At 35.8% G+C, this 4,789-nt stretch overlaps 1 long non-coding RNA gene across 1 annotated transcript in view; it reads left to right on the top strand.

The window, feature by feature from the left end:
* LOC115068344 overlaps nt 1–3,523 on the top strand; it is a 9,815-nt gene extending 6,292 nt beyond the window's left edge. Inside the window, exon 3 of the long non-coding RNA XR_003847707.1 lies at nt 3,293–3,523. This is a non-coding gene — a long non-coding RNA (uncharacterized LOC115068344). The remainder of the gene's footprint in view (nt 1–3,292) is intronic.
* The last annotated feature ends 1,266 nt before the right edge of the window (nt 3,524–4,789 follow it).

The following is a 4,789-nucleotide window of genomic DNA, read 5'->3' as shown; positions in this document are numbered from 1 at the left end:
TTTATAGTTAAAATGCCTTTAGTTAAAATATTTATAGATAAAATATAATTAAGACCTTAATGTTTATTATAGGAGATACATTAAAGAAATGACTTAATCATCTCTCATTTTTTGAAATATAAACATCACTTGTGTTTATAACATTTTGCATCATATTTAGACAGCTAAGTATGTACATACTCAACTCATAGTTACATAGTGTGTGATACTACTTGATTTTTTCTTACTATGTATGAAGTTGAGGTTTCTATCCTTTCAGTCAGAAGACAGAGATGATTATCTCTTCATTAGCAGCCATGGGAAGTTCTGGGAGAACAGGACACTGTGTGGTGTGTCTTGTGCTACTTGTAGAACTTCTTAAAAATCTCTACATGGTTTGTTGGTATGCCAGCTGCTATTTTGGTTATTGATTTCCATAGTGAGATTTTATTTATAGCAGGAAGTGAAAAATTGGTTTCAACTTTGGCATTTGTACAACACATAGGAAGTTAGTGGTGGTAGTTGATCGTCAGTGACAAAATACAATAGAATGAGAAATATCAGAAATCTCTGAAGCTCCAATTTGAATTTGTTATTGTTACCTTACACTTAATTCTGTCAATTTATGACCCCATTTTTCTCAAGGATGGAAATTTCAGGCCTCACTTTCCAAATTATCTATTTCTGCATAGAAATTTATCCTTACTGACTTCAAACAAAATTGGATTCTTTGGAAAAGGAGTATAGGCAAACCTTGGCTGAGATGTCTTGGGCTGATGAATTCTTAGATATCTTCAGTGTCCTCTAGGGCTTTCAACACCTCAAGACTTCACTAGGGAAAGATTGCTGTCCAATCTCACTCACAGTGATGTTGTCAGAGATCAGAAGTTCCTCATTGCCTTTTGGCCGTGAGTCTTCCTCAGCTCCCTATTATTTTGGGAATCCTTATGAGGTAGCTCACAACAGAGTAGCAAGCTACATCACAAAATGAAATAAGAGAGAGTACAAATACAACAGAAGGCAGAGTCTTTCATAAACTAATGTTAGGTGTAATATCTATCACAGTGGTCTTGTTCAAAGCAAGTTACTAGGTATTGACTACACAAGAAAAAGGATATGTTTGTACTGGCTACAGAAGGCAGGGATCCTTAGTGGCCATCTAAGTTGCCTATCACTCCTTTTTCTTTGGTGATCTCAAAGAGGCTTTAATTCCAAATGAAATGTTTGGAAGTCACAGATGACTGTAATTTTTATTCATTTTAATTATGTTTTTATTGGGGCTTGAGATATGGCTCAGAGGGTAAGAGCACTGGCAGTTCTTGCAGGGAACCCAGGTTTAGTTCCCAGCATCCACATTGCAGCTAACAACTGTCTTTAATTTTAGTTCCAGAGGATCTGACACCGCTTTTGGCTTCTGGAAGCATTGCATGCACATGGTGCACTTATGTACAAACAGGCAAAATGCTCATAAACATAAAATAAGAGTAAATAAATAAAAAGTTAAAATAAAGTAATATTTTTATTCTTTGAGAATTTTCATAAAATGTATTTTAAATATTTTATTTGCTACTTTTATTTATGTGTATGAATTTACTGTCTGCGTGTCTGTAAGTGCACCTTTGACAATCAGTGCTCATGGAGGTCAGAAGAAGGTGTTGGATTCCCCTGGAACTGGAGTCATAGATGGTTTTCAGCCACCATGTGAATGACTGGAAATTGAACCCAGGTCCTCTGCAAGAGCAACCAGTGCTCTTAACCCACTGAGCCATCTCTCTAGCACCGTTATACAATGTACTTTGATCACATGCTCCCCCATATTCTCTCAGATCTACCCCCACCTCTGTACCCCATTCAGTTCATGTCCTTTATTATTTTATAAGGCTTACCAAGTCTAAGCTTTGTTTCTCAAATGCTCTTGGGTGTGGGTTTATCTGCTGAATTCTGGTCAACCTACTAGATTTCAAACGCTCAAACAGAATTGATTATCCCTCTCCCAGCAGCTATGAGTTGTCAATAGATCCTCAGCTAAGGCTTGGGTTCCTTGACTATTTGTCCTCCCATGCTGGATATTTGTCTGGTTTGGGCTTGCACAGGTTTTCTTTATGCTGTCATAAGCACTATGGGTTCATATGTGCAACTGCCCTGTTGTGTCTGGAAAACAGGTTTTACCTACAACTTTTGGCTTTTATAATCTTTTTGCTTCCTCACTGCAATGATCTCTGAGCGTTGGAAGGAGGGGGTATGATGTAGGTGTCACATTTAAGCTGAGCGCTCACACCACAGTCTCATTCTCTGAACCTTGACAAGTTGTGTATCTCTGTGTTAGTCAACATATCTGGTTAGCATATCTGGTGAGAGCTGAGAGATGTGGTACTCTATGGCTATAATAGAACGTTTTTAAGAGTTGGTTTAATATTGAAACCATTTAGCAGAAAATAGTATTAGGTTCTTCCCTATGACCTGTGACCTGTCTAGCCACAGGTTCTTAAACTACTTTTAAAAAATATTTGTTTCACTTATGTGTCTAATCTGATCTAATCTAAAATCTTATATAATTAGATATTGGAAAGATAGTGGAATATGTGAACTTCAAAGTACTAAATTTGTTAAACATTTTTCAGTTTTAATTTCAATTTGTAGGCTAAAATTCACTGACTTGATCAAATAGCTTTTGTTATGGTTGTTAGTGTTTCATGCTTTGTAATGATATACCTGTTACATGTTTTATATCACTTAATGTATTCTTGCTCCCTCATACCCACACCCACAGAACTCTCTCTCTCTCTCTCTCTCTCTCGCTCCTCTTTCACACATACACACAAAAGATACTTTTGTTTCCAATGAAGCTTTTATTCATCTATAGACTTAAAAATCAGTTTACATTTCATTAATTTCCTTATTTAATATTGAAGAAAATTTCATTTCACCTTTTTATTTTACTCAAATATTAGTTATTACATTGAACATTTTAGGAGAAATAATCCAGTACATATTTTTTTTTCTTCAGCAATGGCAGTTTTAGCATCGCTTTTTGTTTACTCTCATGATTTCTGAGATGTATTGTCATATTTTCCATACAAACTGATTATAAGGTGCTTTTTCCAGTTATTTTTTCTATGTCTTCTTTTTGAACTGAATCTCACTATATGGATGAAGATGATGTTGTATTTGTGGCTCAATGACCTTCTTGCTTCAGCTTCCCAAGTGGCTGGGATCACTGTGCCCAGATTAAAAAAATAAACAGTATTTTTTATTCTGTATTTTATATATGTTTATGCTACTGTTAATTGCTTTTCTTATTTTCTTTCTGCAGGTTTCACTGAACTTGTGTCTTCTTACTAGCTTAAAATGCATGTCCAGGCCTGATGTGGTCATGCATGCCTTTAGTTCCAGCACTTGGCAGGCAGAAGTAGGCAGATCTCTGAGAAATCAAGGCCAGCCTTCTCTACACATTGAGTTCCAGTCCTGCTTGGGACTACAGGGAGACTCTGTCTCAACAACAATGCATGTTTAGCTCATTAACCTATATCTTAAAATGAAAATATTCAGCTTTCCAACCCAACAACACTTGTAATTACACGTTAGGTCAATAAAAATCAATAAAGTGATGTTATTGAGCATGCAAATGAGAAGTTCCTTTGTACTTTCTTATCAACGAACCTCCCTTTTTCCCAAGTTATGTGTTGTTAGGCCAGATCAGAACAGCTTTTTGGCTGACACTATTTTAAAAAATAATGAAATTAATCCTTCTGAGTAGTACAAAGCTAATATATTACCTGGAAATTTCTAGCTTACGTGGTGTGGACAGGCAATAATTCTGAAACTGTATAGTATCTGAGTATGTTTTTAGATGGTTCTTTCATGTCCTTGAATTATTTCTTGTCCCACAAGTACTCTAAAGATTATTATTTTAAAGAGCATTGAGAGGGGCCCTTTAGAGTTCTTCTGTATTTTCTTCATGAGGTTAGATGTTTCCATTAATTACTATGTCCTAAAATCTCAGCCCCTTTATTTTTCCTGAATTCTTACATTCATGTCAAATTTAAGAGGACCTAGGAAGATGTATGTGCATCCTCGCACCAGCACTGGGCCTTGCAAACTGTAGTAAAGATGAAAAATCCCTTGCTCCCCAATTCTCAAGTATCATTGGACTTGTTTTGGAGGCCCAGTATCTTCAAAATCATTGTTTCTTTGTTTCTTGGGGTTTTTTTTTATTATGAATTCTGGTAAAAAATAAATTCAGTGTCTGATATATCATTTTGTATCTGATAACATTTGGAAGTATTCTAAACAAATTCTTCCCTGCATCTATATTAGAACTAAGTCATGTGTATTATTTCTAGTGCATTCTGTACCAATGTACTACTCAAATGCAGTGACTCATTAAGCTAGGTAGAGTGGTGCACACCTGTAATGTCAGCAACTGGAAGGCCAAGGCAAGTTGGTAACAAATTGCAGGCTGGCATGGTGAGATAACAAGTTCCAAGTTAGCTTGAACTATATAAAGAGATTTTGTGCTTAAAGACTAAAGAAAAACAAAGGAAGGATGAATGGAATGAAGAAAAACTGATACTACAGACATTCTTCTTTAAAAAAATACACTGTAATCTAAAATCTAAAATTATATACAATAGATGTCAAAGATCACTGGGTGATCAATATCTTCCAAGGGGTAAGGTTCTGTGGCATTGAAGAGTAGTACAGTGTGGAATGTTTCCTCCCACAGATCGTCTGCACTCTGATCATCCTTAAGTGAAACCGCTCTTGTGCTGAAGCAAATACATGTGTAATTAATCTCTCATTATTGATA

This window comes from Nannospalax galili, unplaced genomic scaffold, assembly GCF_000622305.1.
Source record: "Nannospalax galili isolate Female #2095 unplaced genomic scaffold, S.galili_v1.0 scaffold7, whole genome shotgun sequence".
In the NCBI taxonomy this organism is placed as follows: Eukaryota; Metazoa; Chordata; class Mammalia; order Rodentia; family Spalacidae; genus Nannospalax; species Nannospalax galili.
Note: the sequence above shows the minus strand (reverse complement) of the source record. Positions and strands in the feature narration are given on the sequence as shown.